The sequence below is a fragment of the Microcaecilia unicolor genome, chromosome 1 (genome assembly GCF_901765095.1).
Source record: "Microcaecilia unicolor chromosome 1, aMicUni1.1, whole genome shotgun sequence".
Classification (NCBI taxonomy): domain Eukaryota; kingdom Metazoa; phylum Chordata; class Amphibia; order Gymnophiona; family Siphonopidae; genus Microcaecilia; species Microcaecilia unicolor.
The window spans coordinates 769,321,021-769,334,216 of NC_044031.1; the positions used below are offsets into that span (position 1 = coordinate 769,321,021).

Consider the following 13,196-nt stretch of genomic DNA (forward strand, 5'->3'; position numbering starts at 1 on the left):
GAAAGGAAATACACACACTTCCACTGAAAAGCTAAGGCAGAACAGAGAAACTGAGACAGCCTTTTCAAACTTGTTGGCACTGGAATTTAAAGACAGGGGCTGTGGTGCAATTCCTTTCCTGATGTTTCAAAGCGTAGCTTCCAAGACACTGATATACTTTGTAAGCACAGGCATAAGACACCAGCGACCTACTTCAGCAGTACAAGCAGAGAGTGCAAGCTGGGATCATCAGGAGCATAAAACTCAGCAGCACAAGTACAGCATGAGCTGGGAAAGAAAGTGGCACGGACACAAGCAACCTATTCCAGCTGCACAGAGCATGAACTAGGATACAGTGTGATCACTGACTCTTCAGAAGAGGAGGATCCTTTAGTATCCTTACTGTCTTTCCTGGAAATATTGCTATGAAACAAAACCCCTAATATCAGGCAGCGCTTCTCACTAGCATCGGCCTGCATTCTGCCTCGACTAGTGCCCGCATAACTTAATTGGCAATGGCATATTTGATTTCTGAGCACAGGATCCACTCCTCATGCCTGTGAGGTTGTGTTACAATTATTATGTCACAGCAACATCTACTTGGCAGGCTTAGGGATAAATCCCCAGAGTAGCTGTCAATGGAGGTTCATGAATGAACTGGAAATCCAAAGTAGGAGGGAACTAGCAGACCAAACATTTTATGCACCCCTACTATTCAGAACCAACATGCTGATGAATCCTCTGCCAAACTGAGCTAATAAATGGAGTATCTCAGCTCCTAACTACTTTAAATACAAATCATTCTCAGCATACGTTTTGCCCTAGAATTCAAATGCTCTGTAGTCCTCTTGAAAGGCTGCAAATTCGGGAAAAATAAACATCAAATCCCAACAGCAGGATTTATAAACAATTAAAAATTGGAAAAATTAACTCCAGCAGCAAAGAGTTGAAACATTTGCATACACTGCTCCATATTCAATTCAGAGAAATGCTCTTGACTGTTTTAACTGTATTTCACGTGTTCTTACTGAGACATATCTGAGCTACTTTCATTGAAGTTTTTTTTCCATTTGCACAGAATAGTTAAAAAAACAAAACACTTTTTTTTATAAGGCCATCTATGTAAGCTTACTCCAGTACATTGCCGGCCTGCCTACCCAATCATACTCCAGTGACATGTAAGGAGCGAGTAAGAGCTCTACAGCTTTCAGGTTACACATGTTCAGTGAACTACTAAAAGAGCTTCCCTCTTCCCATGCTGGCAGCGCTCTACTCTATGCCCTATAAAGGGAAAGCCGGAGGTCAGGAAAGGAACTGGGCAGACTAGACAGATCTTCCAGTCCTTATGGGTCACCCAATTCTCCGTTTCTATGTGGGTAAGCTCAGAAGAGCTCGTAGGCTCTGATAAACTGCACGTACACGGCCCTACCCAAAATAGTCTTTATATGAACATAGACCAGATCTCTTGACTTACTATCTAACAAACGAGCAACAGAGCAAGAAGCTACCTTTCATACTTTCATTCTGCAGGTACAATGCCCTCTTCTGTTACTGCTTCACCTGCTTGTCTCTATCCTCAGGATGTGCATTTTCATGATTGTATGTTCTTGCTAAAATATTTCATCAACACTTCCCATAGGAATGAGTCTTTCCCACCACCAAGCTTCCAGCCTGAGACACCCAAATGCAAAATAACTTAAATCCACATACTTCTCAACCCTAGCAGGGAAAAATCTGGTGTGTCCTTACTAAAAAAAAACTTGGCGATGGTGTAAAATGTCCTTCAAAAGCAGGGGGAGAGTTTTGATTTCTACCTGTGAGAAAAACAAACAGATCAGAAGCAGAAGTCCTCAGTCTGACTGGTGAGCTGCAAGAGTTGAGAAGTATGAATTATACAAATTAAATGACAACTGTACAGAGAATTAACCAATATTTGACAGCAGTTTCTACCTGGCTACGTGATAATGTTAGCCAGTCTGAGGGGAGGTGTAGTCCAGCACAAAATGTCCATTTAATTATGGATGGGACTCCTCTTCCAGTTAGCTCACAGGTTCAGGGTTTACACAGTGACTTGCAAAAATTGCTCTGCTGTCTAAAAAACACAATTCAAAATGAATAAAAGTAGGAGTTTGTTTTTATGGATAGCTACACAACATACTCTACACATCCAATATGAAAGAACAATCAGTTGTGGGGTGTTTCTAGGTTCCCCTCTGTCTCGATTTTGGGGAGGGCATGCAGGTGCTAAGTGTTACATGCATGTGGATATAGTGGTGCTCATCCCTTTTCAGGAAACCTTGGCACAAACATACTCCTTTTTATTAAAACAAGTGTTATGGCAACAGATGTTTTCATAGGTGTCCACCATCTTAATGAAAAATTGTGTCTTACCTGATAATTTTCTTTCCTTTAGTCGCAGCATGAATCCAGAGAGTTGTGGTTGTGTCCATCTACCAGCTGGTGGAGATAGAGAGTGCTGAATTTGCATTGTCTTATAGGTTGGAATGTTCCTTGGTCAGTCAGTATTTCTCATAACAAAGCAGAAGGAAACAGAATTATAATATTTCTCCTTCCTCACAGGGAAACTTGATAAGCCAAAAACTGCGAAGATGTAAATTGATTACAACCATCCCGCTAAAAAGTAACAATGGAGAAATACAGCCATAACCAATAGGAACCGCCAAAAATCAAACAGGGTGGGGACTCTGGATTCATCTGCTGCGACTAAAGGAAAGAAAATTATCAGGTAATACATAATGTTTTGTTCCTTAGCGTCAGCGGATGAATCCAGAAACTTGCGGGATGTAGCAAAGCAGTCATTATGTACGAAAACTCCTGCGGACAGTACTGATACTACAAAAGAGGCAGCCGACCGAACAGAGATACCCAAAGGGTAGGGTCTGGAGAAAGTATGCAAGGAAGACAAGACCGCTGCCCTACATTTTCTCTAAGAAAAACAGATGGTACTGTCCCAAAAATGGGTACAGTTCAGACAGATGCCCAGAATCTGGCCGAAAATACTTAACCCGCTATCAATTACGTGGACGTGATAGCCTCCTTGACCCAGCTAGCAGGGTCGCAGAAGCCCTATGAGGTTTAGAGGTCCTGAGCTAAGCATGAACTAATGATATGACCAACAGTACTTGTGGTCACTGTTCAATAGTGCCAAAGAACACAGAGAACGTCTAGCTAGCAGGAAGAATTAAAGGCCAACTGAGAACAAAAGCAGACCCCTCTGAAAATGAGAAGTGGATGTAGTGCCCCGACACCCTGGCAGCACAGGATGAAGGCACAAGCTCCAAAATCTCGCTAGGACTGATCCCCAGCACTGGGATTAAAACTAGGCCGCCCCGGACGATAGCACCTGGTATCTTTAGAATGAGGTTGAGCAGAACCCAACAGCCAGAGCGTTCAGCCTCGGCAGTAAAAGATGCTGAGTTGATTAGCCACCGAGAGTATTCGCCGACTTTGCTAAGCCCTCAAATAACAGTTTGCTTGTAAAAGGGAGCATAAGGAAGCACCATGCTAGGCTGGAACAGTCGCCCAGTGGCGCCAGCATAGCCCAGGACAGGCTGGAGCCACCAAATACTCCTGCTTGGATGCTGCCGAAACAAGACATACAAGAAATCCGCCAAAGATGCCACCATCAACTCTACATCTGGCAACACTAGAAGGTGTCAACTGTCGAAGTCCTGGAAGAATTCTGAAATCTGTAGCACCCAGCTACAGCACTCCCTAGCAACACAGTAGCTGCAGAAAACTGCCCACCGAGAGAGAGATAATTCCGAAATGTCTACAGAATGGAGCGCTGGAACTAACAGCTGCAGCTGAGCTGGAGGGTCCCGTAGAGGGAGACTAACAGAGAAGCCTAAGAGTTGAGCAGGAACTACAGAAGTGGTCTGCTGTGGAATCTGGCAGCTGGAAGCATGTTGAAGATAGAGGCCAAAAGACAGAGGACATTGCACTCAGGCCTTGAGCAAATTCCCAGACTCCAGGATCTGGAAGGGAAAGTAGAACTTGACTTGGGTGTGAATGTGCTGCTGGACAGCAATGGGAAGACATGACTGCTCTCCAGCAGCACATTAAATATAAAATAGCACTCCCAGACACTCCAAGATGTGCTGTGGAAACAACCGCCTCTTAGAGAAATAAAATTCAACACCTACAAATCGAAGAAAAACAGCTATCCAGGTAAGAGTCGCAAAATCAGCCAAAGGGTCGGTATGGCCGAGCCTGCCACTGATGCTTGCAAAAAAAGGCTGTCACCACCACCAGGACCTGAAACAAAAATGTAGAAATGCTGAATGAAATGAACATAAAAGGATAATGGCCTCCAAGGTGTAAAACCAGAGAAATCTTCATCCAACTGAATCAGCGATTGCTAAAGTCTCCAATTACCTGTTCCTGGCCAAATCCAAAGGCCTCTATTCTATCCTCATCCTTCTTGATCTATCTGCTGCTTTTGACACTGATCACCGCCTACTCCTTGAAACACTGTCCTCACTTGGATTTCAGGGCTTCTTATCTCTCCCATCGTATTTTTAGTGTATACTCTGGTGGATCCTCCTCCATTTCTATCCCACTATCAGTTGGTGTACCTCAGGAATCTGTCCTGGGACCTCTTCTTTTCTCCATCTATACTTCTTCACTTGGCACTCAGATCTCATCCCATAGTTTTCAGTATCACCTTACGCTGATGACTCCCAGATCTACCTCTCCACACCAGAAATTTAAGCAGGGATCCAGGCAGAAGTATCAGCCTGCCTGTCGGACATTGCTTCCTGGATGTCTCACCGCCATCTGAAACTAAACATGACTAAGACTGAGCTTCTTATCTTTCCCCCTAAACCAACCTCTCCTCTTCCCCCATTCTCTGTCTCTATGGATAACACTCTCATCCTCCCTGTCTCATCAGCTCGTAACCTGATGGAACCTGCAGAGGTGATCTGCTATACTGAAACCAGGGGAGACAACCAAGACCCCATCCTTGGAGGCAGGGAAGGCCCTGGGAGGCCTGGAAGTTGAAGCCAAATCTGTCCTGACAGCCCGAACAGTGGTTAGCTTGAGTTGAAGAGGGAACCCTGAAGGTTAGATTTGTCTGGTGTGGAGCACTTGGGCTCACCACCGCAAAGATGAAACTGAGAGGAATAACAGGAGCTTGAGGCAGGCTATGCAACTTCCAAGGCTTGGAGTCTCTAGAGCCATAACCAATCAAACCAGATCTTCCCTGAATAAAAGCTTACCCCCAAGAGGAAGCTTGCCAACTGGGAGCTTGAGCTGCTGAAGTGACACCTAAGCAAGAACTGTCTTGCTGCTGAGTCACAAAGAGGCTGGGGAGGTCATGCCCTAGAACTGGCCGGCATGGATGACAATTGGCACTAGTTAGCAAGGCTGAGAGTCACTGCCAGCCAGAGCACCAGAATCCGCCTGTTTGCATCATAGTTCCCTATTGACAGCAAGCTGTAAAGGGACTGAATCAGCAACCTCTGGATCTCTGTGCCCACTCCCTGGATGCACCTCTACAAGGAGTGCAAGCTGGCCAATACAATGAAAAGTAATGCAAGTGCCCGAGAAGCCATAGGCCAATCCAGCATCAGGGTATCGTACCCGAGAGCCAAGCTACCATGGAAAAGCATAAAAGGAAGCTGAGTATAGAAATGGAGTGCAATGTGTCACAGCCATTCAAAGCCCTGCCTCCAGATTGCCCTGAAAGCGGAAGCCAGGCTCGTTGCCCGCATCTGGGTGACCACCAGACACTTCTTTTTTTTTTAAATCTTTTATTTATCCTTTTAAACATTTTACAAGCTTTTATACTTGAGCAATAAAAACAGATTAATTGACTTACAAAGAAAATTTCTTACAAGAAATTAAAGAAAAAGCATCTTATCTTAGACCACCATAACGGGGGGAGTATGCCGATAACTCAGGAGAAGAGATTACAAGTAATAGTAATATAATAAAGTAAGGCTTAACGGATATTACCATTGTATATCTTCATTACTTTCCCTAGATTTAATACAGATTGGCTTCAAACAGTTTTCGTAATATTTTTTTGTGCAATAAATTGTTTTAAGTGATCCGGTATAAAGAAAACATATTTTACATCCATATATTTTATAATGCATTTACACGGATAGTTTAAATTAAAGGAAGCCCCCAATGTCAAAACAGCAAAAATTCATTTCTTTTTATTTGTGTAGCTTTAGTGATGTCTGGGAAAACCCAGATTTTTCCCCCATAAAAGGGGTTTTGCAAATTTCTTAGAGCCAGTTTCCTCACTAGCTCCAAGTCCTGTTGAAACACAAATGATACCAAAAGGGTTTGCCTATCAGTTATAGAGGTCAAAGAAGTTTCCAAAAGTTCTGAAACATTTAAATCACTTTGCGGAATCTGTGGCTCATCGTTTGTTCTTTTTGATGGTAAATAATAAATTTTGTTCAAAGGTGGAAAATTATCAGAGGTAAACTTTAAATTTTCCACCAAATAAATTTTCCACCAAATATCTTTTAAAAATATCCATAGGTGAATACACTGATATCCTAGGAAAATTTAACAATCGAAGATTCAATCTTCGGTTGAAGTTTTCAAAGTATTCAAGCCTGTTGTGAATTAATGTATTGTCCTGTATCAGCTTAACAGTTGTTTCTTTCATTTTGGTGGAATCAATATTCAAAAGATTTATTTGTTCATTGACTTCAGTTTTCATTGTAGTAAATGCAGTATTTAAATTCTGTACCTTTTCAGTCAGTAAATCAATCTTGCTAGTTGAAGTCTTCATCGTATTATCCAAACGCTGGAGCACCTCCCATATCGTCTCCAGCGTTACCTTTGCATTCGAGGCCTTAGATGTTGTTGGTCTCTCCTGTAGAGCAATGATGCCCTCTGGCTCCGATGGCAGGGAAGCCCCGGCAAACAAACCGACTTTCTGGCCCAACGGTGGGGCGCTTACTCCGACTTCCGATGTCGGCGATCCACCCTCGAAGTCGAGCGTCGCCGGTTGCAAAGGTGGGCAAAGAGTTGGAGGAGACAACGACGTGTCTATACTAGAGGGTTGCACGGGGACAGAAATCCAACCCATCCCCGCCCGTCCCTGCTGGAATCTTACCCGTCCCCACCCATCCCCACTGGAATCTTACCCATCCCCACCCATCCCCGCAAAAATTTAAACCATCCCAACCCGTCCCCACCCGTCCCCGTAAGAATTTAACCCATCCCCACCCATCCCCGTAAGAATTTAATAGTACATAAAAGAAAGTTCCAGTCAGCTCCCTCAGTCTCTTTCTGGATTTGAGCCACAGCACTGTAGGCAAGGAAGGAATGGAAGCTGGAACTTGGAACACTCTGGTGCACACATGTAAGATTTGTCTCTGATTCACTGGCAGTGTGTGCTGAGAGGCCTCCACATGCACGCGCCAGTAGGTCAGGTGACATCTGATTCTTGTGCCTGTGTCAGAGCTGAGGTCTGTGCACCAGCCTGGGAGCAAAGAGGATTAATAGTAACATAGTAAGTGACAGCAAATAGACCTGAACGGTCCATCCACTCTGCCAATATTCACACTCATGATCAATTCATCATTAAATCAACGAGTGTGATATTATATACTTGATTATGGTCTTTCTTTCGTGTTTCTGGAACAAAGACCACAGAAGTCTATCTGGCCCCATCCTTATGTTCCAACTGCTGGAGTTGCCATCGAAGCCCACTCCAGCCTATTCATGTTCTCATTTGTGGGACGCAGACCGTAAAAGTCTGTCCAGCACTGTCCTCATGTTCCAGCCACTGAAGTTGCTGTCTAAGCCCTTTCCAGCCCATCCTACACCAGATTGCCATGTATGAGACACAGAACATACAAGTCTGCCAGGTATCAGCTCTAATTCATCACAGCCAGAGTCACCATCTAAGTGTCACTTGACACATCCACACACATGCAGCCATTTAAGGTTAGCTTTTATATAACTTCCATTTTCTAATTAGGGATCCTCTGTGTTCATCCCACGCCTTTTTGAATTCCGTCATCATTTGTGACTCTACCACCTCCTTAATGGAAGACTTTCCACATTTATGCTGTTAAAGCAAGGAAGAAGAGGAGGAGGAGGAGGAGACAGCACTCAAATAAATTGGAATTCGGTAGATGAGAGGCTGGTGCAGGTGCAGCTTACACTTCCACGGGAAGCCCACAGAACTGGTTCCATCCCCACGGGAACCCCGCAGGAACTGCCTCCGTCCCCGCGGGAACCCCGCAGAACTGCTTCCATCCCCGCGGGAACCCCGCAGGAACTGCCTCCGTCCCCGCGGGAATCCCGCGGGTTCCGCGGGATTCCCGCGGGGACGGAAGCCGTGCAGCTCTCTAGTCTATACCCAAGATTTCGGCGTCTCCTAGCGCCGTAATATCAGCAGGACCTCCAATCTGCTGAACAGTGGAGTGTCGCATCAGGAACTGGTCAAGCTTCTGCTGGGCGGGCGTTGATGTTAGCGCCGACTGGGCCACCGGTCTAACGGTCCCCTTTCTCTTGGTGTGCAGCATCATACAGGTATAAAAGAGAAAAAATCTTTAAAAGGAAAAACCCCAAGAGTAATTTCAATCTCCAGCAGCGTAGAGCTAGTTACCGATGCAGACTGATGGTACCGCCGCCATCTTGCTCCGCCCCCCCCCCCCCCCCCGTCCAGAATTTTTCGACCACCAGACACTTCTGACCCGCAGAGGGCCTGAGGTGACTGCTGCCATCAAGGAAGCCCCACGAGGAAATGCAGTCCAGCTGCATGCGGATTGGTTTTTGTACAGTTTGAGTTTTTTTATTTTTTCCAAACATCATGTACTGAGAGGAGTCCTGTGTCACTTACACTTGTCCTTACAGAACAGTAGTCAGAAGTCCCAAAAGGGAAAGAATGCTGTACGCATATGCAGCCAAGCAGCAAAAAAGGCATGAGCTAGACCCAGATCAATCAAACATATGTTGCCCTGAAAAACTAGACAACATGTGCTCCTGTTATAAAGGCAGCCTCTCATATACTGAGAAGCATGTTTGCCCTGTCGGTTTTATGAAAGAACCGAGAATTGAGACTGGAAGACCCTGTGCGTAACATGGTTGGTTTGGTCAATTTGTCACTGAAACTTGGAGCTGCTCTGATGCTCATGAGACTGCCAAAACTAAGCAGAAAGCATCTCATGCTGGCTGGCGCATAGGTGCATCAAAGTACAGGAGCTGCGGCCTCTTATACCATAAGAGATGCCATTACAAGCTGACAAAGTCAAAGGTGCAGCATTGAGACTGCATCCCAGGGCACTCTGTCTATAAGACCCTAACAACCTATCAGAGAGACGCAAGCCACAGGACCATATAAACAAACTAGTCTGGCATACATCACATCTGCATGTGCGTCGTTCCAGGAATGCCAGGAATCAGATAATTAGTCAGGAGACTGCGGTGGCTAAGCCCCAGCCCAGAGGCAAATATGGAACAAAGATGTGACGGAACCACCTCTGAGCCCAATCTGACCCTAGCATCGGAAAGGAAACAGGCGGCTGCAAGCAGAGGAAGGGCCTTGGGGAAACACCCAGGTGACTGCGCTGTAAAAACTCCTGAGTGGCTGGGTAACACCAGGCTCATGCAGGAGGAGGTCCCCTTTCTCTAAGCTCTCCTGCCGCCGGAAAGACCCCGTCTGCCCTGACCAAGCCTCTCGCAGCAGACGTGACAAAATAGGAGCAAGTGAGAACTGAGCCGGACTCAATAAACCTAGACTCCGCTGTGTGATAGGGAGGAGACAGAGACAACCCCCAAGGCTCCCTTATCTGCAGTTAACAATACTGTCCGGGACCTGTTCCCTTGTTTGCTTGTTTATTTTTAAACAGTGTGACACTGAAGCAGGCAGAAAAACGGGAACAGGGCACTCCCCTCCCGGAGATGGTCCCAGACCAGCTGAACTGGCAAACAGACGTCGGAAAAAAACAAGGCACCCCAGCTCGAACACTGACAAGATGGCTGTCAAAGCCCAGTCAGTAACATGAAAGGGACCATCCCGCACTTCGTTTGTGCGGGAAAATGGTCAGGCCAACCCGAATACGATCACTGCAAACTGAAGAGAGCCCACACAGTCCGCAGACAGACACAACTGTGCTCTCAAGCCTTGGAAAGCAGCAGCATCATGCACCTACTGCTGCAGTCAGCACAGAACCAGAAAAAAAGGAAACTGCACAGAAATTAAACACTCACCTGGGGAGGACTGCCTGCTGATCCACATGGCTCTCTGTCTTGAGCTGTCTGAGCCCGCTAGAGACACATAGCTACCTTCTCCACCTCCAGCCCTGATATTATGGGCACCAGCATCTCTACAGAAGCCACACATAGTTTTAATGCTTTTTTTCTTTTCTTTTTTGCATGAGACAAATCCAATTGATCACTGCAGTGAGGAAGAAGAATGGAGGGGTGACCAGGTGTACCTCCTAAAGGCAGCACCGCTCAGCAGCACACCCCTAGCTCAACTGAACTGAGAGACTCAGAACAGGAGCTGCTAACAGATGAGACCAGGAGTTTGTGTGAGAGAGACCATCAATCCGCCTGCTGGAGACAGAGAATACTGACTGACTAAGGAGCATTCCATCCTACAGGACAGTGCAATTCAGAGCTCTCTGTCTCTACCAGCAATGACCAAGGAGTATTCCATCCTATAAGACAGTGCAATTCAGTGCTCTCTATCTCCACCTGCTGATAGGTGGACACAACCCACAAGTCTCTGGATGTATCTACTGCCGACACTAAGGAAGTTGAGCTTAAACTGAATTCTGAAAAAAACACTTTCATATAATTGTGTTCCAAGTGAATCCCAATCTTACAGGGATTTCTATCTCATTGGTATTATCATTGAAAGTGCTGGATGTTATTCTTGATTCTGCTTTCTTGAGGCACATAAGGACATGCCTATCAGAGGAACATGAGAATTTTAGTGCAGGCTTTAATTCAGTCCTAGCTGGACTACTGGAATTTCTTATGGGGCTCCAAGATGTAGGTGCCATAATCCTAGAATGCCTTCCATGCACCTAGTGCAAAGCTGCATTGATGTGCCTAAATTTAAGCATGCCTATTTACAACAGGTCAATGGCTAGTGTAAGTTTGCGCACCGAAACGTGGCATGCAATGTAATCATTTGGCCCACTCATAACAGCGCCTAGTACTTAACACACGTAAATGCCAATTAGCGGTTCCTCTGACACGCATAAATAGTAGGCATCAAGTTACAGAATGAGGGATATTTGGTGTTACCTGTAAAATAGCTATCAAGGCTGAAACAGCTACAAAATACATCAAGGTTGATATTTAAGGGAAATATTAGAAATCCCACTTCTTATTCAATTACACTGCTTGCCAGTTTAGAGCAGTGTTAATTTTTTATTGTTCCACTCCTACCCGAGCAGATATATGTAACCATCTCTCTGACCTCATGTACACCTTTCTTTAAATTAGTCACCTTACTCTCTTATCCCTGTTTTATCTTTGCTTATACCCTACACTGTCAATTAAAATGCTCTATTACATATTGTGTTGACATAAGTAGTATATTATGCCATACTTTGTATTTGAATATTTTTACTGCTGTAATTCCTGTTGCTCATGTTTGATTTATTCTTACTGTACATCGCCTTGAGTGAATTTCTTTAAAAAGGTGGTAAATAAATCCTAACAATCCTATATAATAATTTGCACCTCCAACATTCTACGTCTGGATGCCTGGGTTCGTAACATCCATAACCACTCATTGCCCCACCCTCGCATCAAAACGTAATGATGTCAGAGGGAGGAACAGTGAGAGGGAAGGGAAGCCAGTGCCAGTCAGGCAGAGAACGTTCAGGTACAAATCGAGTGGAGGAAAGAATCGCGAGGGGAGGGAGGGAGGAAGGGAAGGAGAGGGCAGGGCAGAGGAGATGGGATGGGAGGACAGTAGAGGAGAGAATCACGGGACATTGAGGGGAGGAAGGAAGGGAAGGGGAGGGCAGAGGAGAATTGATGGACATGGATGGGATGAGAGGACAGTAGAGGAGAGAATCGCGGGAGACGAATGGGAAGGCAGGGAAGAGGAGAATCGCTGGACACAGATGGGAGGGTAGGGAAGAGGAGAATCGCTGGACATGGAGGGGAGGAAAGAATCGTTGGACATGGAGGGGAGGGCAGGGGAGAGAGAAAAAAAAGCTTACATGACAGCCTTCCTAGGGCCCATTTCATTGTTGAGGAAACGGGCATGGTTCCACTAGTAAATAAATAAAATTATGCATGGTTGTGCCCTGATAAACATACTTAGGTTGGTAGAGCTTTGAAAATTTAAATACACAGTGTACCTGAATGTAACTCATCTTGAGCTACTACAGAAAAGGTGTACGCAAATCCAAATAAATGATGCATTCAGGCAGGACTAGATTGGCCTACTCAATGACAGATTCCATTGAAATAGGTTATTCACTTCCTACCCTAGCTGAGATTATATTCACGTGCAACTCTTTAAATTAGTCCCCTTAGTTTCTAACTTCTGTTACTCCATCTTATCTGTCTATATGTTCCACCTTTGCTTACACCCTATACTGTCCATTAAAGATGTTTTATATGTATTGTTGACAATTTAAGTAGCATACTATGTCATACTAAGTACTGTTATTTGATTATTTTTACTACTGTAATTGTCACCAATGTTCAACTTCTTCTTTTTGTTTTAAATTCTTTCTTTAGCAACCTTTCATATATGCAACACAAACAATCCCCCCCCCCCTCAACTCCGCCTTGGGTGAAATGTTGTTTCAAAAAGGCAATTAATAAATCCTAATAAATAAACTAATAATGCTGATACTCCAACTCCTCAGGAAGGCACTCCAATCCACTCAGCCTGGTATACCCTATGTTGCTTGGCCCGTGCAGAAGGGCTCCAGCCAGAGCCCTCTGGACCTGAGGGACCCCCCTGCCAGGTGGGGACCCAGCCTCCATCTGCAGGGCTTGCTTGATCATCTTATGTCAAGCTCTGAAGCCAAAAAGGGTTTGGGCCTCCATCAGGTCCCCCCCACATCTCCAATCCCTGAGACAGACCGTTCCTGCTGCAGGAGAAAGAACCATGGCTTCCAACAAGGTCTTGGTGGAAACACTGGCCATGGGCCCTGGATACGTCAATGCAGGGAATCTATTATGCAACCCAGGTGGCCCATCCAACCCCCCACAGGCCCATTTCTGAAGTCGGAAAC

General features: G+C 45.3%; 1 protein-coding gene across 3 annotated transcripts in view; it reads right to left on the reverse strand.

The window, feature by feature from the left end:
• Positions 1–13,196, reverse strand: part of MORF4L1 (mortality factor 4 like 1) — a 99,221-nt gene that overhangs the window by 51,220 nt on the left and 34,805 nt on the right. The gene's annotated exons all lie outside the window — the stretch shown is intronic.